At 41.6% G+C, this 26,860-nt stretch overlaps 1 long non-coding RNA gene across 2 annotated transcripts; it reads right to left on the bottom strand.

Moving 5' to 3' along the window:
• Positions 1-1,951: 1,951 nt before the first annotated feature.
• Positions 1,952-24,385, bottom strand: LOC132349359 (uncharacterized). Of its 2 annotated transcripts, XR_009497663.1 has the most exons (6): positions 24,241-24,385; positions 23,189-23,298; positions 22,757-22,866; positions 9,416-9,473; positions 7,695-7,946; positions 1,952-2,058 (listed from the first exon to the last, which is right to left on the bottom strand). It is a non-coding gene; the product is annotated as an uncharacterized LOC132349359 (long non-coding RNA). The 2 variants fall into 2 exon arrangements; XR_009497662.1 differs by lacking the exon at positions 1,952-2,058 and having other exon boundaries at positions 7,612-7,946.
• Positions 24,386-26,860: the final 2,475 nt, after the last annotated feature.

Genomic DNA, 26,860 nt, shown 5'->3' with positions numbered 1-26,860 from the left:
CCAATGTTTCCTCTTAGTGATTTTCCATCCCCCAACCCTCAACTTTCTCCTGGGCTATGAATCCCCACTTGTCCTTGTTGTATTCCGAATTGAACCCGGTTCCACCCAGAAGTCTCTTTCCCCCTGTTGTGATAGTTCTGAGTAAATCTGCTTTTGCCACTTTACTGTCCAGCTCTGAGTTTTCTTTGACAGGGTTAAATGGTTTAATGTACGAAAAACACTTAGAATGGTACCTGGCACACAGTCCTAGCTTTATTATGAATTTTGCAGCCTTTTCCATCAGTTTCCCAACCGATGGGAATAAAGACACATCCCTGCTACTGAGGTCCAAGAAGCAGCTGCAGACTTGGGTTACAGCTCCCTGACCACCCCTCCCTTCTCTCTCTAAGCTCTTCTTCCCTGGGCCATTCAGACCCACCACCTCCTCCTCTCCCTGCCCAAGGGTTGAGGGGTCCTGTTTTCTATCGCAACACAGGCTCGGAGTGTTTACTTATCTTGTTCTATAATGATCTCTTACTTTCCCAGAGACACGTGATATTTTTCGGCTCCTTATTCGTCTTTCAAGGACCTTTATCTGCTCCACTCCCTTCCACCCAAGGCCAACCACACTTGTTATCCTCAGAGACATGCTTGTTTTCCATTTGCCTTGGGCAGAGCAGCTGGCCCCTAAGTAAAGTAACTAAATTCTCATGCAACTTTAAGGAAAGAGGCTTGAGAGAAGGGGGGACTGAGAAAATATAAAATTGGGGACCCCTTCAAATACATCTTCAAAATCCGAGGTCACATGGAAAGCCAAGAACTTTTAACAATTCTGTATTCCTTTTTGAGTTTTCAGGGCCGACAGGGTCACTGATTTCTCTCCCCTCACCAGAGTGCCACCCTCCGCTCCCCCAGCAACCCCTGTTCTTGACTACAGGTGTATTTGTACAGAGAACATCAGAATTAACAAAAATCTGTAGTTATGACCATTGTCAATAACCAGTTCTGGAGAGTCTCTGTGGAAAGACCGTATTACCAGACAAAACACTTGCCTGCACATAGAAATTTAGTAGTGGCCATTTCAAAAACAAAGTCTATAGAAAGATATTCAAATAGAAGGGTATACACCATCACCACCACCACCACCACCAAGCATATTTGAAGTGATTTTTCAATGGAAAAGGACAGAAACACAAGCCAGACTGGCGTAAGCAATACATATAGAATTTTTGACTCACATAATTGAAAAGTCTATTTAGTGTAATCAGGCACAGCTGGATCTAGGTGCTCAAATGGTGTGATCAGATGTCTTTCTTCCTTCCTCCCTCCTTTCTCCATTCATTTCTTGGCTGGCTTGACCTTTATGGTTCATTTTATTCAACAAATATCTATTGAGTTTAGATGTACCAGGCACTGGGGATATTTCAATGAACAAAACTGACAGGGTCCCTATTCTCGTGGGAGTCATGTTCTGTTAGAAAGAAGGACAGCAGATTAGTGAATGGACAGAGACCTAAAATACTTAAAATTTGGGGTAATTATGATGAAAACAAATGAGGAGCTGAGAGTTAAAAGGGACAGGGCTGGGAAGACTTGTGGTATTCAGGGTGGCAAGGAAGGTCTTTCTGTAGGTAAGATTTTCTGCCACCTGAGGAAGGATTAGAAGTCAGCATGTAGGGATCTGGGGGGAGAGCATTCCAAGTGGAAGGAGCAGCTATGCAGAGGTAGACAAAAGCCTTCCAAAGATGAGAAACTGGTTTTGGGGAGACTGGTACCAGGTAAAATTGTTGAAAGAGCCAGGGGGCAGGTATCGAGTTAAGGCTGATACAGGAAGATGGCATTGATGGGTTTTGTATACAGGGGTGTGATGGTGCCTGTTGCTGTGTGATGAATGGAATGGAGCAGGGTGGGAGTAGAAGGCCTTCCTGATCATATCAGCAAAAGGAGGCTGATTTCCACCTACCTCAGCTTGTTATGGCATTGGCCGAACTCACCAAATCATGGTGCAGCTGTCCATCTTACAAAGGGAAATGATTGTCATGGCAACAAAGAAAACACTCACAGTCCATCACCTTATCCCTGTCAATAGACAACCAAAAATATGTCACATCACACAATTTTCTTCTCACAGACCATGCCTTTTCACGTTTATTCACTTGGTACAATATGGCCGTTTTTCAAAATGTCAGAGGCCATTATCTTAAACATTTGGGTCCCAGGAAAGCTACTTGTTCTTGTGAACAGTGCATGAAGTTTTTCTAATTATAGCACTTCTGGATTCCTTGTCCTTTCCTTTAAATAAAGCGTCTAGCCATATGTTCAGTGAGTAGTATTCTAAGTTTTATATCTTGCCTTATTTTCTTCGGAATCCGTCAATGTCAGAGCTTTTTACAGTGTTATGTTCCGAACGTTGGTTGAGAAAACTAGCTTTACTGAAGATAAAGTGATTTTTAAAAGAGGTTGTGTGGGAGTCTGTGTCCTGCTTGCAAAAATAGTGAAATCAGGCCTTTCAATTAATTCCCTACCTAGAATTGAGCTAGCTTTTTCAGTGTTGTGTTGACTGTTTTGCCTGGATTTAAACACACTTTGTTTGCAGTTCAAAATCATTTCATACTTCTAAGAAGTAAGGTCATGGAACATTTCACCCAGAGACAGCTGGAGTTGGAGAAAAGGAGGGGATAAATAAAACAAGTTGAATATATATGAGAACGGAAACTGACATAATTTCCTGTGTCTGAATTAAACCATACTGGGACCAGGAATATGTTTCCATGCTTATATTAAATAACACAGAAACCAGGCCTAAAACAGTTAGCTGTTGATTTCAGGAAATACTTGCTCTTAGAAGATAAGACTGTGAACCAGCTAAAATAGGGTGGTCATCAAGATCTGCTCTTAAGACTTTAGAATCACTGGGCCCACTTACCCAAAGCTATTATGTCATAAGCTATGCCCAATCCTAGATGGTCCCCTACCTTGCAAAACCCACATTAAAATCACCCAGCCTAGGCCCTAAAGTCCTATAAATACTCTCTGCTAATAAAGGGGATCAGAATATGCCACTCCAAAACATGCCACTTTGGTGTAAGGATTACTTTGCCCTGAAGACAGTTAAGAGTCAATAGATGCAGGAAGAGTTCTCTGCCCTCCCCTTATCTGACTGAAAGCAGGACAAAAATTATCCTTTGAGGATGGCGCCCTCCCCCTCTCCCCACTACTAACAAGAGAAAAGTGACTCTTGTCATTGAATGTGGGAAGTCTGTACCAAAATGAGTTTGCATACATAGACCTTACTAAAATGACTCCCGTTCTCCCATTAGTTCTCTCCATATATTTTCTAGTAATTTCCCCATAATTTATTGTCTCTTGAAGCCCAAGCCCTCTTTCCTTTGTTAGAAGGGTACATAAACCCCTGAACAACTTTTGCAAGTTTTCATTTCTTTTCTATGAACTCCCATGCACTTAAATATTAGTAAAAATTGTGTGACTTTTTTCCTGCTAAATTTGTCTTTTGCTAGTGTAATTCATGGGGCCTGAGATAAACAGCCTAAGAGGACAGAGGAAAAGTTTTTCCTCCCCAACACTAATTTCCCCATTTTAAGATACTACCAAGACTCTGTTAAGATGATGCTCTCCTCTACTGTAGTGCATCCACTCAACAGCTTTGCTTGGTCAACAGGTTTTATCAGAGGTCCTTGGAGAGTCAGTCACCAACTTATATATACTGTGTGTCTGTGGTGTGTAAATGCGATAAAATCCCCACCAAAATGCAATGGTCCAAATGATCTGATGGCATAAAATGTGAGGTTGTGTGATTGCAAGGATAATGAAATTCCCTTTTGTATGATCAATTTTTCCATCTCAGTTGTGATCCATCTACACTTACAAACATGATCTAGCCTTACAAGCACGCTCAAAGTTTACTCGATACTAAAAACGTGTGGCAGCTTGATTGCAAAAACGATAACTCTTTATCTCTTCCTGTAACAACACCCCTTATAATGTGACTCTGCAGCTCCTCCCATCAAGAGATAGAACCGTTTGTTTCCCCAGCCCTTCAGTCTGGGCTGGCCTGATGACATGTTCAGGCCAAAGGAATGTAGCAGAATTGAAGGTGTGTCAGTTTTGAGCCTAGGCCTTAAGAGGATCTTCCAGCTTTTGCTGCTTCTCCTAGAATTCCCAACTCTGTCATATGAACAAGCCCAAGTTAGCCTGATGAAGAATGAAAGACCATGTTGGGAAATTAGTCAAGCCACCTCAGCCTACAGCCAGCCTACCTTTTACCATGTGAGAAAGCCCAGCCTAGATCAGCAGAGCCACCTACCCAAACCACACCTAACACTGATGTATGTATGAGCCCACTAAGACCAACAGAACCACCCAGCTGACCTACAGACTCCAAATACCTATTGTTTTAAGTCATTGAGTTTTGGACTAGTTTGTTATGCAGCAATAGCTAACTGATACTGTGGCTGAACCACACTGACTCCATTCTGTCAGCTCCATCTTAAGCCCTCAGTCCTACCCCTCCCCTTTCTGCATGACTGAGCTTTAGCCTACTCATAAGGAATGTGCCCAAGCCAGATAAGTTCCCTATCAGCTTTTACCCTTACCTTCATCTGATGTGAAAACTGCAAGAATGTCTTTGCTGACACAGAGGGTTAATGGTCATGAGACCCCTGGGGTAGGAAAAAAAATCCCTGATTCCCATCGTTGTGTATGTGCTTCTCCCTTAGTGGTCAGATTGTATCTTCAGCTTTGGCCCCTTTTAATCTCCCTGTACCCCTTTTGGTGGCTCGGAGCACAGCTGTGAATGCCTCTGGATTGTCATCTGCCTGATCCTGCCTGTATGTAAGTTACCCGTGATAAACCTCATAATTGTACTTCATGGAGTTGCCTGCTTGGTTTTTTGGTCTCAAAGTTCCTTCTCAGTTCATAGGATATTATTCAATATCCCCGCCATTCAATGGATACATATACTGTGGCAGACATTGTTTATTGCCTAAAAACATATCTCCCTCTCTTCTTCCCAGCTAACAGAGTGTAAATTTTTTTCAGATTCCTTGACCTGGGAAAAGGTAGGCAGTGGCCAATTACATTATGCCACATTGCTGGCTACAAATAGGAATGGCACATGAGCCATCCTGGCTCCTCATGAGACATTGCTATGGTCATTATGATGAGTCAAAGATGAGCATCTGAGTCAAGATACGTGTCTTAGTCTGTTTGGGTTGTCAAAACAGAATACCATAGACTGAATGGCTTAAAAAAACAAACATTTATTTCTCATGGTTTTGGAGGCTGGGAAGTCCATCTAAGTTCAAGGCAGATTCAGTGTCTGGTAAGAGTCAGCTTCCTCATCCATGAACAGCTGTGTCCCCATATGGCAGAAGGGTGCTCTTTGGGGTGCTCTTTTATAAGGGCACTAATCCCAACCCGAAGTTCCCACATCCTAATACCTTTATATTGAGGTTAAGATCTCAACGTATGGGGGGATATAAACATTCAGTCCATAACAGTATCCCCATCAGAATTCTTCGCTACAGTTTTATATATGGAGGTTAGAAATGAGAAAAATGTGCCTGAGATGGGGGCTAAGACCGATTGATCTGTTTTAGAATAAAGCATGAGAGATGAATTTTACGTCTGAATATTTTAGACAAAATTCATTTCTGTGTAATAAATTTACCAGAACAGTGAATTTATATGTCACCTCCCTCAACATACAAATTGCGTGACAAGTTATGGTCAGCCTTTGGACTTCTGGACCACACTAAAACAAGATGATACATAATCATTTTTAGGACTCCCACTGAAATTTTCTTTTTTGCCTGGCTAAAAACAGCTGAAGCAATGGATGTTTATAATAGGTGGGAGAATCAGGTCAAATGAACTCATCTCCAAGGAGATTTAAAATGCTTTTGAAACTAAAAATAGAACTACCATATGACCCAGCAATCCCACTACTGGGCATATACCCTGAGAAAACCATGATTCAAAAAGAGTCATGTACCACAATGTTCATTGCAGCTGTATTTACAATAGCCAGGACATGGAAGCAACCTAAGTGTCCATCGACAGATGAACGGATAAAGAAGATGTGGCACATATATACAATGGAATATTACTCAGCCATAAAAAGAAACAAAATTGAGTTATTTGTAGTGAGGTGGCTGGACCTAGAGTCTGTCATACAGAGTGAAGTTAAGTCAGAAAGAGAAAAACAAATACCATATGCTAACACATATATATGGAATCTAAAAAGAAAAAAAAATGGTTATGAAGAACCTAGGGGCAGGACAGGAATAAAGACGTAGACGTAGAGAATGGACTTGAGGACATGGGGAGGGGGAAGGGTAAGCTGGGACGAAGTGAGAGAGTGGCATGGACATATATACACTACCAAATGTAAAATAGATAGCTAGTGGGAAGCAGCCGCATAGCACAGGGAGATCAGCTCGGTGCTTTGTGACTACCTGGAGGGGTGGGATAAGGAGGGTGGGAGGGAGACGCAAGAGGGAGGAGATATGGGAATATATGTATATGTATAGCTGATTCACTTTGTTATAAAGCAGAAACTCACACACCATTGTAAAGCAATTATACTCCAATAAAGATGTTAAAAAAATTAAAAATAAAATAAAATGCTTTTGAAACCCTCTGTGATACGGACCCAATTTTATGCATTTTCTTTGAACTCTATCATTCTGGACCCTGTTTGCCAACTTGTCTTTGCATTCATGGTTTAGACTAAAGCTCCATCTTCTGGAGAAGAAATGACATATAACCACTGCTTGGCACATTGACCAACCATCAAACTTGATTTGGAAGTTTCTGAGAAGGTGTCTTTCTTAGTTATCCAAACGATTTCTCATTGGCAGCTCATTTTTCCCCTTTGGGAAGAGTGTCATCTCAGTGGGGCAGTGAAACTAGGTGCATGCTATTGATCACCTCCCCTTTCTCAAAGAGAGATTCATGGCATAGTTTCATCTTTATATTTATGGTTTCTGCAGCAGGAGACTGATTGGAATAATTTCCCTTCCCTCAGCTTGTTCTTCCTTTGATCCCTTGTATCATTGAATACCTCGGTATTATCTTCTTATTCTCTGCAGAAATCAATTTTGCTGTATTTTATTCATGTGGTCTATTCTGAAGCTCCTTCTTGAATGCAAATATTTTAAGAAATATTATACATTAACATTATATTTTTGAGAGATTGAAAACTGGTCAATTTTTTGTTTTAAAATAAAATTAATTTTTTAAGAATAGTTTTAGATTTAAAGAAAAACTGTGAGGATAGTACAGAGAATTCCCATAAACCCTGCATTCAGTTTTCCCTGTTAGTATCTTACATTAGTATAGTATATCTGTTACAACTAATGAACTAATATTGATGCATTATTATTAATTAAAGTCCATACGTTATTCAGTTTCCCTTAGTTTTTACATAGTGTCCTTTTTCTGTTCCAGGATCCCACACTGCCTTTAATTGTCATGTCTCCTTAGGCTCCTCTTGACTGTGACAGTTTCTTAGATTTTCTTTGTTTTTGATGACAGTTTTGAGAAGTACTGGTCAGGTATTTTGTAGAATGTCCCTCTGTTGGGATCTGTCTCGTGTTTCTCTCATGATTAGACTAGGGTTTGGGGCTTGGGGAGAGGAGGACTGCAGGGATAAAGTACCATTTTTATCACGTCTTATCACTGTGGATGCTGACCTTGAAACAGGGTTTGTCAGGTTTCTCACTGTAAAGTTACTCTGGTAACTTTAAAGTCACCCACTGTAAAGGCTCTCTGTGACCTTGAGCGGCTGTTTTTCGGGGAAGGAGAAGCATAGTGCTTTGCCGTCTGTCTTTGCTCAGCTGGTGCCGCACAGCCGGGCTGCTCCTGGCCCCAGCAGAGAGAAGCAGCGTGAATGATGGGGTCCATTTGATTCAATCTATTTTATGCAGCCATGGGGAAAGGATGACCTAGGAGGACAATATGAAAAGGGAGTCAGGAAGCCAGAGTTGAGATCTGTCTCTAGACTTGGAAATTCTGTTGTTTCCATCACCAATACGTTACTGAATGCAAGTTTGTGTGCCCAACACACAGTGAGGCCAAACATTACTGAAACATCAGAGTTTGGAGCAGAGAAAGGTTTATAGCAGGGCCACGCGAGGAGAACAGGTGGCTCAAGCCCCCCCAAACCCCTAACTCCCTGAAAGTTTTCAGCAAAGCGTTTTTAAAGGCCAGGTGAGGGAGGGGCGTCCCAGGGTATGTGATCAGCTTATGCACAGTTCTCTGATTGGTTGATGTTGAGGTAACAGGGCGGTGTCACAGAGGTTAACATTATCAATCCTTAGGTGCCAGAAGGTCTGGGGACTACGTGCTCATGGTCAAGTAGTTAATTTCTCCCATTTGGTGATGGTTTTTAGCATCTGAAAAATTCAGGAAAAATGCATGAGGTACTATTATCTGGGTACTTCAGAGAGGAGATACAGCAGAGGATATGGTGGAAATGAAACCATGCAACTCAGATTGGGACTTGAACCCATGTGCTGGGCCTTGAACCCAGCCTAAACCCAGATTGGGACTTGAACCATGTCTTTTAACTGAGATCACACACCTGGTCTCAGGACTTAATGAAGCTCAGGTTCTTGATGTCTCATGGCAGAAAAAATTCAGTGAGAGACAAAGTGATGGGTAAGAAGTGGATTTATTTAGAGAGAAACACGCTCCACAGACAGAGTGTGGGCCATCTCAGGAGGTGAGAGGCCCCAAAATATGGGGTGGTTAGTTTTTATGGGCTGGGTAATTTCATATGCTAATGAGTGGGAGGATTATTCCAACTATTTTGGGGATGGGTCCCAGGAATTGGGCCACCGCCCACTTTCTGATCTTTGATGGTCGGTCTCAGAAGTGTCATGGCGCTGGTGGGTGTGACATTTAGCATATGCTAAAGTATTACAACGAGCATATAATGAGGCTCAAGGTCTACTGGAAGTCAAATCTTCCACCATCTTGGACCTAGTTGGTTCTAACCAGTTTTTGTCGTGTCCTATGGCTATGTTATTCTTCTAAAGTTGTGCCCTGTCCCCTTCCCTCCTGTTTCAGAAGGGTCTGTCCCAGGAAGGCCCCACAGGTTCCTGCTCAGTTACAATTATGCTAAAGGGCTCTTGGTGTATCTTTGAGGATGGAATGGAAAGAACACTCCAGAAACAGGAAACTTAAGTTCTATTCTAAAGAGTTAAGTTGCCTTGGACAAGACAGTAGCCTTCTCTGGACTTAGGGGCAGGGGATACTGAAAAATATTCGTTAAATCATCCACTCAATGACTTTACACAGCTCATGTCACTGAATGAGCTAGGTGACTCTATGAGGTAGATGTTACACTGTAACAAAACAACAACCATAATGACAAGATTAATAAAACCAGCCATTGTGTATTGACTCTTACCATGTGCCAATCAGTAGGAATTCGAAGTGACTAGACCTATCGCTTGGGCATTCCAAATCTAAGGGAGAAAGAGAACAAATAGACAAGTTGTGGTATAATAAGAAAAGTATTTGTTTTTTGTCGTTGCCCCCCACCCCACCAGCTCCTAAAACCCTTGGAATTTCCTGAGTGACAGGAGTGTCTTTTGTTATACATAATGAACTCCTCACCAACACACCTGAGTTTATGCTAATGAGGTGACTTAGGTTGGGGCCCCAGACAGTTTGAGGATGGGGCTGGTCACCAGAAAGACCAAGTGATTAGAAGGTTGGAACTTTCAGCCTCAACTACAGACCTCCAGGGAGGGGAGTCAAACTGGAGATTATGGAAGCTTCTGGGTTGATGAACACATCAAGGTGCTGGGAGGGTGACATGCCCAGAGGGGTCCTGGAAGCTCTGTGCTCCCCTCTCTCACATGTTCCCCTAAGCATTTCTTCCATTTTGCTGTTCCTAAGTTGTATCCTTTATAATAAACCCATAAACATAAGTAAAATTCTGTGAGTCATTCTAGCAAATTATCAAACCTGAGGACGGGTCATGGGAACCTCTGATTTATAGGCAATTGGTCAGAAGTACAGGTGGCCCAGGATTTGTGACTGTCATCTGCAACATCTGCAAGGGGAGCAGTCTTGTGGGATTGAGCCCCTTTAACTTGTGGGATCTGACACTAATTCCAAATAGTGTCAGAATTGATTTGAATTGTTGGACACCTATTTGGTGCCAGAGAGTTGGTTGGTGTCAGAAAGAATCTTGCACAAGTACAAGAGAGTTGTGAGAGTTGTGAGGTGGGCAGTCCAGAAAGCCAGGAGAACTCAGAGGAATTGAAATTTATAGGTCAAGTAATGAGTTATTCCATTCAAGAATGTGGAGGAACGGTACTGCAGTAAAAGGAAGCAGTGTAGACAACACTTGTAGACAATACTATTACTGTTAATAATAATAGTATATTAATGCTTAATTAATATCAATTAATTAATATTATTGATATTTAATAATTTACTAATTATTAACAACATAATAGCTACTCCATTTCTCACTTACTATGTGCCAGGTATTGAAATTAATGGCTTATAGCCATTTTCTCATTTAGTCACCAAAGGAACCCTATGAAGTTTGTATTAGTTACCTGGGTTTTTCAGATGCAAAAGTTGGGGCACAGAGAGGTTGTGTTAGTTAGCAAGTAAGTGGCACTACTCTTAGTTGAAACCATAATGGAAAGGGCAGTAGCTTTGGAGTCAGATAAACTTGGGTTTATTTCCTAGTTCTTCAAGCCTCTTGGGAACTTCTGAGCCTCAGTTTCCTGATTTATAAAAGGGAGAAATAATAATACTTATCCCCTAAAATGAGGATTAAATAAGATTAAGCAATCTATGCGGTGCCTGATAATAATCAAGGCACAGCAGAGATACTATTAAAAAATAATGATGTTTTTTGTGTCAGTCAGCAATTGCCGAGTAACAAACAGCTACAAAGTCTCAGTGGCATTCAGTGGTAAGCATTTATCTCTCAGGCATCTGAAGGTTTGGCTGGGGGTTGGTGAACTTGACTGGGTGGCTCTGCTTCAGGCTGCAGGGCTGGTCTAGCTGGGCCTGGCTCCTAGCTGAGACTTGGTCTCAGGTCTGCTTCATGTGTGTTCATTCTGGGGCCCAGGCAGAAGTGGCAACAGCTACTCATGAGAAGCCCTCTCAGGTGTTGGCAGAACTGCAAGAGGGTGAGCCCAATGGTGCAACTGCCTTTGAAATATTTTCTGACGTGTTTTTTCAACATCACCAAGCAAGTCCCCATTTCTTAGCAGGCTCTGACTGGATGTCCTACAATTTAACTCAATTCTGACATTATTTATCCGGAAATAGCATCAGATCCCACAGGTTAAGGGTTCAGACCCACAAGATTCACCCCCCCACCCCACCCCCAAAAACTCTGATCACAAGTCCGGGTTGTTACCTGTGCTCACCAACTGCCTATTTTGACTGAATGTCCATGCTACATCACTATGTATGCACCAATCCAGAAGCTCTGCAAATCCCACAATTTGGGGGTTCATTACATAAGCATGATTGATTAAATCATTGGCCATTGGTGATTGATTCAACCTCCCACTCTTCTCCCTTCCCCATGTGTGGGGAGGGGGGTGTGGGACTGAAAGTTCTAACTTTCTAATCCAGGTTGGTCCCCCTGGCAACCAGCCCTCATCCTTAGGGGCTTTCTAAAAGTTATCTCATTAAAAAAAAGTCAGGTGAGGTTGGAAAGGGCTTGTTATGAATAACAAAAGACAGTTTTATGGCTTTTATAGCTTAGGAAATTTCAAGGGTTTTAGGAGCTCTGTGCCAGAAATTAGGATGATGACCACAATATGTATTTCTTATTAGAAATCACAATATCACACTTTTGTGTACATTGATCATATTTACTGACATCTCATAAGCCAAAGCAAGTCATTTAGCCAAGCATCAATGGAACTGGGAAATATACTCCACCAATGGGAATGGTGGAGAGGGAGAGAATATTTTATTTTACTTACTTATTTATTTTTTTTTTTAATTTGAATTTTTAAAATTAAAAAAGTTTTTAAACATCTTTATTGGAGTATAATTGCTTTACATTGTTGTGTTAGTTGCTGCTGTATAACAACATGAATCAGCTATACGTATACATATATCCCCATATACCCTCCCTCTTGCATCTCCCTCCCACCCTCCCTATCCCACCCCTCTAGGTGGTCACAAAGCACCGAGCTGATCTCCCTGTGCTATGCAGCTACTTCCCACTAGCTATCTATTTGATATTTGGTAGTGTATATATGTCCATGCCACTCTCTCACTTCATCTCAGCTTACACTTCCCCCTCCCTGTGTCCTCAAGTCCATTCTCTACGTCTACGTCTTTATTCCTGTCCTGCCCCTAGGTTCATAAGAATCTTTTTTTTTTCTTTTAGATTCCATATATATGTAATAGCATACGGTATTTGTTTTTCTCTTTCTGACCTACTTCACTCTGTATGACAGACTCTAGGTCCATCCACCTCACTACAAATAACTCCGTTTCGTTTCTTTTTATGGCTGAGTAATATTCCATTGTATATATGTGCCATATCTACTTTATCCATTCATCTGTCGGTGGACACTTAGGTTGCTTCCACGTCCTGGCTATTGTAAATAGTGCTGCAATGAACATTGTGGTACATGTCTCTTCTTGAATTATGGTTTTCTCAGGGTATATGCCCAGTAGTGGGATTGCTGGGTCATATGGTAGTTCTATTTGTAGTTTTTAAAGGAACCTCCATACTGTTCTCCATAGTGCCTGTATCAATTTACATTCCCACTGACAGTGCAAGAGGGTTCCCTTTTCTCCACACCCTCTCCAGCATTTATTGTTTGTAGATTTTTTGATGATGACCATTCTGACCGGTGTGAGGTGACACCTCATTGTAGTTCTGATTTGCGTTTCTCTAATGATTAGTGATGTTGAGCATCCTTTCATGTGTTTGTTGGCAATCTGTATATCTTCTTTGGAGAAATGTCTATTTAGGTCTTCTGCCCAATTTTCGATTGGTTGTTTGTTTTGTTGATATTGAGGTGCATGAGCTGCCTGTATATTTTAGAGATTAATCCTTTGTCAGTTGCTGCATTTGCAAATATTTTCTCCCATTCTGAGGGTTGTCTTTTCGTCTTGTTTATGGTTTCCTTTGCTGTGCAAAAGCTTTTAAGTTTCATTAGGTCCCATTTGTTTTTGTTTTTATTTCCATTACTCTAGCAGGTGGGTCAAAAAGGATCTTGATGTGATTTATGTCATAGAGTGTTCTGCCTAGGTTTTCCTCTAAGAGTTTTATAGCATCTGGCCTTACATTTAGGTCTTTGATCCATTTTGAGTTTATTTTTGTGTATGGTGTTAGGGAGTGTTCTAATTTCATTCTTTTACATGTAGCTGTCCAGTTTTCCCAGCACCACTTATTGAAGAAGCTGTCTTTTCTCTATTGTATATTCTTGCCTCCTTTATCAAAGATAAGGTGACCATATGGGCATGTGTTTATAAGGTGACCATATGTGCAGTTGTTTATGGGCTTTCTATCCTGTTCCATTGATTTTTTTTCTGTTTCTGTGCCAGTACCGTACTGTCTTGATTACTGTAGCTTTGTAGTATAGTCTGAAGTCAGGGAGCCTGATGCCTCCAGCTCCATTTTTCTTTCTCAAGATTGCTTTGGCTATTCGGGGTCTTTTGTGTTTCCATACAAATTGTGAAATTTTTTGTTCTAGTTCTGTGAAAAATGCCATTGGTAGTTTGATAGGGATTGCACTGAATCTGTAGATTGCTTTGAGTAGTATAGTCATTTTCACAATGTTGATTCTTCCCATCCAAGAACATGGTATATCTCTCCATCTGTTTGTATCACCTTTAATTCCTTTCATCAGTGTCTTATAGTTTTCTGCATACAGGTCTTTTGTCTCCTTGGGTAGGTTTATTCCTAGGTATTTTATTCTTTTTGTTGCAATGGTAAATGGGAATGTTTCCTTAATTTCTCTTTCAGATTTTTCATTGTTAGTATATAGGAATGCAAGAGATTTCTGTGCATTAATTTTGTATCCTGCTATTTTACCAAATTCATTGATTAGACCGGGCACAACCAAATAAACAAATAAATAAATAATTTTTTTTTTAAGTATCATACAGAATAATTTAATTGCCTTAGGAATGCTCTGTGCTCCACCTAGTCATCCATCCCTCCCCCCAACCCCTGGCAACCACTGATCTTTCTACTGTCTCCATAGTTTTGCCTTTTCCTGTACATCATATAGTTGGAATCATACAGTATATATGTAGCCTTTTTAAAAAAATATTTATTTATTTATTTTGGGCTGTGTTGGGTCTTCGTTGCTGCACGCGGGCTTTCTCCAGTTGTGGCGAGTGGGGACTACTCTTCGTTGCAGTGCGCAGGCTTCTCATTGTGGTGGCTTCTCTTGTTGCGGAATACAGGCTCTAGGCACATGGGTTTCAGTAGTTGTGGCTCATGGGCTCAGTCACTGTGGCTCGCAGGCCCTAGAGTGCAGGTTCAGCAGTTGTGGTGCACAGTTGTTGCTCCACGGCACGTGGGATCTTCCAGACCAGGGCTCGAACCCGTGTCCCCTGCATTGGCAGGCAGATTCTTTACCACTGCGCCACCAGGGAAGTCCCCTATGTAGCCTTTTCTGTTTGGCTTCTTTCACTTAGCCTTTAAGTTTCCTCCATGTCTTTTCATAGCTTTATAGCTCATTTGAGATGTCTTTTTAAGATGCAAATCGGATGTCCTTTTCCTCCTTCATCTTTCTGCTCTGCCCATGCCTGTGTTCCTTCTGTTCCGGATACTTGCCCCTCTCCCTCCGGCCAAACTTGTGCACATGCCAGTTCCCTCTTCCTAATCACTCTTCCTTCCTCTCTGTACTCTCATCTTTCTTAAGCATCATTTCATCAGGGGAGCCTCCTCTGCTCCCTCTGGGTTAAAACCACCTATCTGAGACCCTTTCATTCAGTACATATGAGGTGAAACGTTGTTTTTGTGTGTCTGATAAATATCTGTCTTCTTTATTTGACAATATACTCTTGAGGAAAGGTATCATGTCTGGTTTTGCGCCAGCACCAAGCACATGCTTAATAAATATTTGTTGAATGCATACATGCTGGCCAAATCTAATTAACTCTGAATCTTATAGACCTGGTATTTCTTTGACATTATTCCAGATATCACTGTCCAATGACATCCAAGGCCTGGTCTGCTCCCCATCCCAGGACAACTCTGAGTCTTCCTCTTTGGTTAAGATGCATCTTACCTCACTCTTTACATTGGAGTTTATTCCTTTGGCCAACTTATATTCTTTATTTACAAAGACCACTAAACTGAGATAAGAGATAAAAAAATTAAGAAACTATGTTTCTTTTGTACTTGTTTTCTCCTAGATTGAATTTTCCAGAAACACGATGTATATTTATAACACCATTAACCAGCTCACCTGTCACCAAGTACCAGCTTTGCAGTCATGGCCTGGATGATGCTACACTTCACTCTTTCTTTTTGAGTCATTTGGCCAATAATTTCCATCTAGGGTTTTGGACAAGAAAGAAAAACTGCCATCTTATTTTGGCATAAAGCCCTCGTTTGCTCAGTGTATTCAAAAAGCCATTTTCCAGAGTAGGAGGATACGTTAGAGTTGCTCAAACACTCCAAGGCACACTTTTTGCATCAGTTGTCTGTGGTGCTTTGGGGCAGACATTAATCAAATTCTTGGCAGAGGTTTGTAGGATATTCATGTTGGTTGTGGATTTGATCCATTGTCTCCTTGAAGTGGGAGGAAAAGATAACAGACAGGAGACAGGCTGCCCAGCAAAGGCTGAATGAATCTCAGAGCAATTTAAATGGAAAGGATTAACCAGTTCCCCTTGATGGAGGATGAAATGGAAGAGCTTTGAGAGCTAATCCCTGAGGGTCATTTCCAACTGCTTCTCAGTGCTTGAGCTGAGACTACACTTGAAGGCTCCCAGTTCAGATTTAGGAAATCTCAGCTGCAGGGCTTCCCTGGCTTGGCCTGAAAGATCCAACTTCTAGATGCAAAGTAGAGAATCCCATTCATATCCAGATGGCACTGAGGATATGGGAGTTTGATGGTATATTGAGGGGCCAAAGAGTTGTCTTTTATTTGGATTAATTGTGAAGGCACTGGGCTTCCCTGAGTGCACTGAAAAGTTAAACTTCTCTATCCCCTCCTGCTAGCTCCCAGATAAGGTGCCCTCAGTGACAGGCAGGCTGGGATATTATCTTTTCAGAAGTTTACATTTCAAAAGGGAAAAATCTCAGATCTTTGAAAAATATTTCTGGGTTGTAAAACTGGCCAGAGGCTTAGTTCCCTCTAGAGATTATAGACACAACAAAAGGTTAGGGAGAGGATTTACAACCACTAAGTTTCTCCTGGCACTGTTCTGGCAAGGGGAAGGGAGAAATGATCTCTTTTCATTTCAACAGTCTGGAAAATTCTCCCCTCTCCCACCTCCACACTGGCCCCTTACAGGTAATTTTCAATGCCGCTAAAATTTTGGAATGATTAGAAGAAATAAAATTTATTGTTGTTTTACTTATTTTTGGTCTATTGTTTCCCCCAGAAAGTATTATTATAAAGGTAACACAATTTCACTGTAAAGAAATTGCAGAAGTAAAGAACATTATAAGGAAACTCAAAATCACCCTTTGAGGTTCACTATGAAAGGATGAACTAAATTTGGGACTGCTTGGGAATTATGTAAATATTCTGTTATAATTAACAGTGAACTCTTTTGTATTTTTCCATCATCAAAGCCAGCTCAGTATAATTGAATAAAATGTATACCAAACGAAATATATCTAGACTAATGGCAGGAGAACCCAAGGAAGCGATTATAATTATCATTAACTTTCTAATCATCATACCAGCACAACACCTTCATTTATATAACAAAATGCCAATGACTGGAAGGTACAGGAGGAAGATGTCACAGAAGAAAGGGTAGCCTAAGGATTAGACTCTTTTAATTCCCTTTTTCAGAGATCCAATTCTGCACTCCCTGCACCCCACCACTAATGGACCATCACAACTGCCTTAGTTTATCCTATCTCTGAATCTTAATTACACTGCTGATAGAACTGTTCCATCTGACAAGTCAGATTGTTTGCCATTTCTTCCTCCTCTGCTACTCATTTGCTCCACAAATATTTACTGAGCATTTTTCTGTGCCATCCCCTGAAACCGAGAAGGACCCTGTGAGGCTCCTGGGCACAAAAGACTTTCTGTGTACCCCCTAATCTTGATTACAGGAAATAGCCTTCATCCAGCCTCCATGACCTTCCCTGAGTTCCAACCAACAGGTTCAAACAGTTGCTAATCAGGGAAGGGAGGAGATGGGGAGACAAAGGAGGAGCAAGCAGTCAGGAAACAATAGTGCAGCCTTGGGGCAGAGTCCTGGTTCCCCCTCAAGGGACACACATAATATCCTTGAGTTGTTTTGCAGATACTGAAACCCCCACCAGGTGGGAGAAGTTAACTATATGCTGCCCACAAGCACGTAGACCCCAGACCTATTGGAACCAGAAGGTTGATGATGCTGACTCCCACTTACCTCACCACCAACCAATCAGAAGAAAGTCCATGAGCTGATTACACCCTCCTCTTTGAACCCTTACTATAAAACTCCTCACCACCCCCTCCAGGTCAGGATACAGTTTTGAGGGCATTAGCCTGCTGTGGCCCCCTTTGCCTGGCAAAGCAATAAAGCTATTCTTTTCTGCTTCACCCAAAACTCTGTCTCTGAGATTTAATTCGGTGTCAGTGTACAGAGGCCAGTTTTGGCATCACCACTAGTCTAGGAGCTGGGGCTACAAGTGAAACAGCAGGGAAGGGGGCAGGGCACAACCTTTAAAAGAATGACATAGCCTGAGGAAATGGCATAAACTTGTTAGAACCAACTAGGTCCAAGATGGCTGACAAATCGACTTCCACTAGACACTGAGTCTCAGTATAGGCTCACTGTAACACATCAGCACACTAAATGACACACCCACAGGTGCCGTGACAGTTCCAAGGCCGACCATAAAAGGTCAACAAGTGGGCAGTTGCCCAATTCCTGGAAATCCCCACCCCTTCCCCAATATAGCTGAATACACCTCCCACTCATTAGCTTATGAAATTACTCACCCCTATAAAAACTGACAACCCTGTACCTTGGTGCCTCTCACCAGTGTGTGAGATGGCCCACACTCTGTCTGTGGAGTGTGTCTCTCTAATAAATCACTTCTTACCCATCACTTTGTCTCTCACTGAATTCTCTCTGCGACTAGACATCAAGAACCTGAGCTTCATTAAGTCCTGAGACCAGGTGTGTGATCTCAGTTAAAAGACTGTGGGTTCAAGTCCCAATCTGAGTTGCATGGTTTCGCAACCATGACCAAGCCTGGCAGGATCCATCCTAACAATGTTCTCCTCTTCCCTTATTGCCAAATCCAAGTTCATGTGCCCAGTGCACAGTGAGGCCAAACAAACCGAAATGTCAGAGTTTGGAGCAGAGAGAGATTTATTGCAGGGCCACACATGGGGAACGGTGGCTTGGGCTCAAAAGACCCAAACTCCCTGATGGTTTTCAGAGAAAAGTTTTATAGGCAAAATTTGGAGTGAGGGCTGCAGGGCGTGTGGCTTTCTTCTGATTGCTTGCTGTTAAGGTAACAGGGTGGTGTTTCAGAAATCGTGTGCTCAGCCTGAAATTACCATCCTCCACCTGGGTGGGGGCGTTAGTTCCTGTAAAAGAACTCAAAGATATATTGTTCTATATATTCCTTGAGGAGAAAACAGGCCCCATTGCTGCACTATTGTTTCTTGACTGCTCCTCCTTTGTTTCTGCATTCCCTCCCTTCCCAGATAAGCAAACTGTTTGGATCTGCCCTCTGGTACTCAGGGAAGGTCTAGGAGGCTGAAGCCTTTTTCCTACAAACTAGAAATGGGGGACACAGAAAGGCTTTTGTACCCAGGAGCGCCGGACAGGTTCCTGCTCAGTTTCACCCTCTCCTATATTCTGCTTCTCTCCTCTTCCATCCTTACCCTCATTTCACTACTTGGGGCTCCAATAAGAAGACCTTTCTAGATTTACTTCATCTTTGTATTCCTAGGGCTCAGCACAGTGGGCCATATTTCATACATTTTTCTGTAATGAATAAATGAATTCTCCTTCACTAGGATTAATCAGAACCTGGATGGTAGAGCTGTGTCAGAAGGAATTTTAAAACTCCTTGGAATTGTTAGGGGAGCAGAATTTGCCAACCCAAAATATATCTCTTTGGCATATTACTTATTTTAAGCTGATTATTTTCTAAGAAATAGCAGCCATGGGAAAAATTCTGAAAACCAAGTAGGAGTTACCCTTTTGTTAGAAACATTTACATTTGCAAGGGAAATTTCCAATTGTAAGGGTGTCTCCCTCTCTGTACCTGGAAGAGGAGGATGACCAACTCTCTAGAAACTCTTATCAGTGGAGAAGGCAAGGACTTGAATTTGCATAACAACCTTACCCTTGTTTATTGTGCTTTTCCTGGTCACCTCCCAGAACTGTGTCTCCTACCTTTAACATCCTCTTGTCTTTAGCTGAGGTTGGTGTTTAAGGTGAGGGTTTTGCCTATTTGGAAGAGTTACTCAGTTTTCCTGGGTCTCTCCCATGTATACGTGTTATTCAATTTTTGTTTGATTTTCTCCTGTTAATCTGTCTCATATCAGTTTAATTCTTAGAACAGCCAGAAGAACCTGGAGGGTAGAGGAAAATGTCTTCCTTCCCAGCAGAATCTTTCCATTTTTATCTTTTTTTTTTTTTCCTGCTAAAAAAGGAGTCAAATGAGTCAACATAATAATAAAATCACTCCACAAATAAATAAAATAGAAAGTGAAACTCCTTCACATCCCTAATCTCTAGAGATAAATGGAGTTCACAATATGATGTGTACTTCTCCAATTTGTTTCTTTTTTTATGTAGCTCTATCTATCCATATACACACCTACATGTGTATATTTATATCCTATTGCCAATGAAAAAATTAATAGTCAATCTAAGAGAGAAGTGGAAAATTTTATTCAAGCCAACCTGTGGGTTATAACCCGGGAGACAGTCTTTTAGAAAGCTCTGAGGACTGTTCTGAAGAGGTAAACAAAGAGGCCAGTATATATGTGATTTTGGCAAACGGGTACGTGCAGTCAAGCACACATCTTGGTAAAAGGTTACTGCTATTCACAAGGAACAGATAGCTTAGTTAATGGCGTTAGTGCTTTTCTAAGTATGAGAAGATGTGAGAAACTGGATTCAAAAAATTTTCTCCTGAAAATATCTGACGATCTGAGGGCCAGTTCTGCCAGTTTTCCTAGAGCACAAAGTGCCTCATCCTGACTTTTGCCCTGAATTCCTTTCAGGGTGTATTGTAGGTCAGTGACTGCAGTGGCTACAGACTTGACTCGTGTCGAACTGGATAGTGGGCAACATTATTTTACAAACCATTCCCTTTTGGTCTTAATTTTTATAAAGTTTTGGGAGGCATTTAGGGACCAGTTTGTCCTGTGATACTAAGAATGCTCATCCCCAGGTCAGGGAGGATTTTGTTGATTGGTCACTAAATGTGCTGTTGCAGGACTGGACCCTGTTAACAGTAGCCAAAACCTCTGGACCGCTTGTCTTACTAGTCTGTTATGGTCCAGGAAATAGTTCCTTCTTGTTGCTTCTTCCCATATCTGGAGTTACACTATTACAATCATTGATCTTTCAAGTTGCTTAATCATCACTAATTTTATCTAAGACTCAGTCACACATTTGGTAATGCAAGAAACAATAGTCTTGTAAAATAGGCAGAATACAAGTAATACAGCTAGTAACATTAATAAGGTCATAAGTATTTAAGCTAAGAACTTCCATTTCGTGTGGCCCAGTATCTCCCCAGGTTGTCTGACCAGTCTGTTCTGCACCAATCGCTGTCTTTAAGGGAAATGATATATTAGCATTGTACATAAAGTTCACCAAAGATGTCTGCACATATAAGGCAAGTGGCGGGTCATCATGACCCCTTACAGGGTTGAGAAAGGAATGTTATCTTCTAAGGATAACTGGTGCCAGAAGAAGAAAAATTGATCTTTATGGTTGATCAGGTATTTTTGCCATTGGGGAGGCTTGGTTAATGCATAATGCAGATGTACAATGCACACTAGAGGGGAGGGAAGAGGCCAAAGGGCAGAGAAAAAGTTTTATGTTTAAATTTTTCTTGTGTTGCCTTAAAATGTGAATTTTTTATTACATCATTATATATAATTTAAAAAACCCAAACAGGATCATAGTAGTCAAAGGAATCTTCAACTGCCTTTTTTTTCTTTCTTATTTGATAGTATATCTTGACTTGAATTTCCTCTAAATTCCTTTCCAACTTTAAATTGTATGCTTTTGAATCAAAGCCGGAATCTCCCTTATTTTAATTAACTAGCTCTCATTATTATATATGTACATGGTAAGTGTATTTAACAATACAGAAAGGAATAAAATGAAATGTAAAGCCTCCCTCCTCTTCACAACCTGTTCTACTCGTCAAAGTTAATTATTTATAACAGTCTTCTGAGTATCCTTGAAGAAATTTCCAGGGCAAATAAATATATATATTTAAATAGATAAACATATATGTCCACCCACACACATATATATCCACAAAAGGAACTCACATTTTTCACTTGTTACATAATTCAATGGAAAGAATTCCAAGTATTTAATAACTCTGTCTTGGATAAATGTCTCTTAAAGGAGCCTCTGACAAAAAAACCAGTAAAATCATCAATCAGGTCTGTAAATTGTCAAATACTTGGCTATCTAGCGATGGTACAAACTGCTTTCCATTCTCTAAAAGCCATTCTCCTTTTCTCTATTAAGAGATCCAGAAGTTGTTTTTTTTTTTCTGTACAGTCTTCCCAGTATGAAAACTACATTTCCCAGCCTCCTTTGTAATAAAGTATGTCCATAAGACTGCACTTTGTCCAAAGGACTGTGAGAGGAAGTGTTGTGGACAGCTTCTAAATTATGCTTTATAATGTAATGTGTGGTCCTTCCTTTTGTCATTTTCCCCTTTCTACTGGTTGGAATGTGGACCTTGGACCATGGGAACAAGGACAACATCTTAGAGATGAAAACACCATAAAGTGAAAGACTCCTGGGCTCCTGACAGCTTTGCAAAGCAGAACCACCAAAACTACTTGCATTTTAGGGGGAGAAAGAGAAATATATTATTGTCTTTGCTCTTATAAGACACTGTTATTTGGAGTTTCTTCTGTACACAGGCGAGTGTCTGTACTTATTATAAGACATTATTTCAAGATATTTTAAAAGTTATTATTTCCCTGTCCAAAGGCCCATTTTTCTGAAACAAAGGACCAGGATTACGTTATGAATGTTTTACCATGTTGGTTAAAATTATTCTGGGGAAATTAATTACAAGGGAAAAAATGTGAACATCAACAAGGGGAGAAAGAGAGACATGTAAGCAATTTTTCCCCCCAACTCCATCTTTAGTTTCCTCCCCTGAAAACAAGGGCAGGACCACAGGGTCCCCTTTGAATAGAAGACTTTTTGCTCATGGTACATTTCCCAATTAGCCAGAAGCAGATTTTCTGCTCATTTGCCTCTGAACACCATGACTTTCCTTGGAGGCATTTGACTTTCCAACAGAAACTGAGGTTAATAAAGAAAGGCAGTGAGAAGAAGACATTTTAAATACAAGAGTGGCAAAAGAGGAGAGTGAAGTTACCTGGAACCTAAGTATTCTGTTGTCTGTTTGCATCAGGAGTCACGTCCTTGAAAGCTGATAGGAAGCTCTCTCGCGGTCTCCAGCTCCTGACCAAGCATCAGACTTATTGCCTGAGGATGAAAGAAAATTCATATTGTATGGCAAGGCAAGAAGAATTTAAACATAAAAATTTCTCTGCCCATTGGGTCTCCTGCATTTACCAGACCTCCCTAGGAGATAATGAAACCACTAAGTGGCATTTTGGGGGGCTCTAAGGAGCTCCAGTTCTTTATGTCTCAGTGCAGAAAGAATTCAGCGAGAAGCAAAGTGATTTATTAGAATAGGACACTTATGAGGCTTACAAGTGGGAGGGCGAGAGGATGCCATGCCCCAAGAACTTAGTGGGCCACAGTTTTATAATCAAAGGAAAAGTGGGGAGGGGGAGAAGACCACCTTCTTCCTCATTCTTGAGTAGATGTCACACTTCCATCATCAGTTCCTCTTCCATGTCAGGTGGGGGAGTTTTCTTGTCTCTACATGGTCAAGCTGGGACTGTCATGGCACTATGGAAAAATTATTTCAGGTCTCAGTACAATGAGGGTCTTTCACTTTGAAATGTCACCTTTCCATAAATTATTATTATTTTTTTAATGTGTGCAGAGAGCGTGTCCTAGGGGTCATTAATTTACTGAGCTCACTGGGCAGGATGTGGGTCTCATGCCACAATTGTTTTATTGTTTTGGGGCATGTCTCATGCTTCTGTTGCATGGTTTTGTTGCTAAGCAAGCCTGCTTGGTTTTGTGGTTAAGCAAACCTGCTTTCTTGAGTGATCATTAACTTACAGGTGTCTCCCATGCTTTTTTTTTCTTTACTTACAATCCCCTAGTGGGATTAGCTATTTACCTACTTTGTCCCTTTACTCTGTCCCTGTCAATAACATTCCTTCTTAATCTTGTAAGGGGTCAAGATGACTCATTACTTGCTTTGCACATGCGGATCTGGATTGTGTAAACCATCAATATGTCATTTAATGTTTAACCCTTTATCTCAAAAATGTACATAACTGTGCTTTGACCTCTAATAGGCAGAACAGTCCTCAGAGCTTTGTGAAAGACTGTCTCCCAGGTTATAATCCTCAGATCGGCTCTAATAAAAATTTCTATTTCTTTCTTAAATTGACTATTTTTAAAAATTTATTTATTATATTTTTATTTATTTTTGGCTGTGTTGGGTCTTTGTTGCTGCACACGGGCTTTCTCTAGTTGCGGCAAGCGGGGGCCACTCTTCACCGCGGTGCGCGGGCCTTTCACTATCGCAGCCTCTCTTGTTGCGGGGCACAGGCTCCAGACGCGCAGGCTCAGTAGTTGTGGCCCACGGGCCTAGTTGCTCCGCGGCATGTGGGATCTTCCCAGACCAGGGCTCAAACCTGTGTCCCCTGCATTGGCAGGCAGACTCTCAACCACTGTGCCACCAGGGAAGCCCTTCTCTGGTCTCTTTAACCTTACCTCGGGTGGTTTCTTGGCTGCTTCTCCCTTGATTAGCAACTGTTTGAATCTGCCCTTTGGAACTCAACGAAGGTCATGGAGGCTGTTCCCTATAAACAGGAAGTGGGGGACAGAAAGTCTTCTCTGTCCAGGAGCCCCACAGGGTCCTGCTTGGTTTTAACTCCTTGAGAGGACCAAGGAACAGGGCCTCATCACCATCTACAAAAACAACAATAATAATATGAAGGGTAAGACTTGCTAGGGAGAACCATCTAAAACTAGGAAATAAGGCAGAAATATGATCATGTAGGGGAGCAGAATTTGCCACCCCAAAATATGTCTCTTTGGCATCTTAACTATTTTAAGCTGGTTATTTTCTAAGAAGCAGCAGCCATGGGAAAAACTCTGAAAACCAAGTAGGAGTTACCCTTTTGTAACAAATATTTACATTTGCAAGGGAAAAATCTCTATTTGTAAGGGTGTCTCCCTCCCAGTACCGGGGAGAGGAGGATGACCAAATCTCTAGAAACTCTTACTAAGGAGAAGGCAATGGCTTAAAAATCATCACAACCTTACCCTTGTTTACGGTGCTTTTCCTGCTCACCTCCTAGAACTGACTCTCCCCACCCTCAGCATCTTCTTTAGTCTTTAGCTGAAGATGGTATATAAGGTGATGGCGAGTTCTGGGGATGGTAAGCATCGGATGGAGAAGCCACTGCAGGGCTGAGCAGGACCCAAGAGGGTTGATGCCTGGATCACTTGAGAGGTGAAATGATGGAGGTGTATCTCACATAACCTGTTGCCATTGAGTTTTAGCCGTGCTTCTTGCCATCAGTGGTTTGTACTCAGGGCTCTGACAGGCAGCGCAGCCTGTTGGAAAGAGCTTGCAGTGGGAGGTGGGAGACCTGGGTTCTACTACTTGTTTTATCACCAGCTTGCTGTATCATCTCAGGCTCTGTTTCAGGGAAGCAATTTCACCATCTGTGAAGTGGAGCTGATATTGCCAGGAAAGAAAATGAATATTAAGGTAACAAAGGATCATAATTAGTATTTAGTGATTGAGTGAAGCTTTGTCGTCATTAATCTTAGTCCTTCTTCCCTCATTTAGGCATTTTTATTTATGACTCATTGAATCATCTCATTTATTCACTTAGATGCTAGGCAACCATGCACCCCAGTTTCTCTGCCTGCCCCCAGTTATGACCTTCATGCCCAGCTCCCACCCAGGTCTTTTCCTTGATCTTGAGCCAAAGTAAAACCATCCCTGGCTCCAGGGGTGGTAACAGAGGCTGTGGCTCTGCTGGAACCTTGACTTTCAAGGAGCCAGGATCCATAAGATGAGGTAGACCACTGGATCACCACTGGAGCTGGCCCAGGGCCCAGCTGGAATGTAGGAAAGCCTTTCCCTGGACTAGTCTTGCCTTTGAAAAGTGCAGTGCAGGAGAGTGTAGTGGGTAAAAAGCAAGCATAAATATTCCTGGCTATCTAACTTTATTTGGGAAATAAATGTTTGTATAGCAGGGATATCCGTAATCTGAAGTCAGACCGGGCTGTGTTAGAATCCTGCTCTCCAAAAAAAAAAAACAAAAAAAAAAAATAAAATAAAATAAAATAAAAAAAAAAAAAAAAAAAGAATCCTGCTCTCCCACTTCTAACTGAGTGATCTTGGACACCTTATTTACCTTAGCTTCTTCATCTATAAAATGGGAATAATAGCCACCTCAAGGAGCTATTGCCGTGAGACAATGCACCTGAAGGGCCTGAGAAGTTTTCAATAAATGTTAACAATGTGTGTCTGGCTACAAACCCCAATACGCCTACTACACAGGGCCAGCTTTGGAGGGTAGCTAAGGCTCTGATGAAGTACGAGCTGCTGGCTATTGGGAGGCTCTTCTCCATGGGCCTCTTTTTCACAGCTTATGAAGAAGGCACTAACTGCCTTTTGCTCTGGACTTTTCAAGCATGTTTGTGTAATGAAGATAGAGATGGTATGTCCCCTCAGGTCAAAGGGCAGGCATGCTTACTGTCCAACATAATTAAGATAATGCCTCTCTCTGGAGCAAAGGGCCGGCTTGCTTACTGCCTGTTATAATAGGTTCAGGCTCCCTAAGCCAAGGGGTCCTCTCCTATATTGCAACCCACCGTGTGTGCAGCTGTAATCTGACCCTCTTCATGATGCCCTGTCAGAATTTGGGTTGGGGGAACCAGCACCAAAAATGTTCATACTCTGGCTACTTCTGTGAGGAATAAACTGTCCTTTTTTTCTGATGCAGGAGTCTCATGTCTTTTACCAATATCCATAAAACTATGGTTGACTAACTTGTTAGCAGGCAGGAGGGCTAAAACCTCTGACCCTCTGCAGTTCTTGACACTGTCCTGGTCTCAGATGTCTGCTGTCATCTAGAGAGGACAGAAGAGGTGGAAGCAGGAGGGCAAATCTTCCTCTTCCCGAATCTTGAGTGTGTGCCAGGGGCCTCCCTGGGAGTGCCTTCTTTCTGCTCCAAGGCCTGCAAGTCTGTCTGCAGAAAAAGCATTTCTGGAACAATTGGTGAGGCGGAGAACGAGAGACAACATAGGACGATACATCAGGTTTCGCCTTTTGCACAGAAAAACGTTCCCCAAACTCCAGACGTTTGAGTAC

Source organism: Balaenoptera ricei, chromosome 15 (genome assembly GCF_028023285.1).
Source record: "Balaenoptera ricei isolate mBalRic1 chromosome 15, mBalRic1.hap2, whole genome shotgun sequence".
NCBI lineage: Eukaryota > Metazoa > Chordata > Mammalia > Artiodactyla > Balaenopteridae > Balaenoptera > Balaenoptera ricei.
The sequence above is the reverse complement of the archived record's forward strand: the minus strand, read 5'-3'. Positions and strand labels throughout refer to the sequence as shown.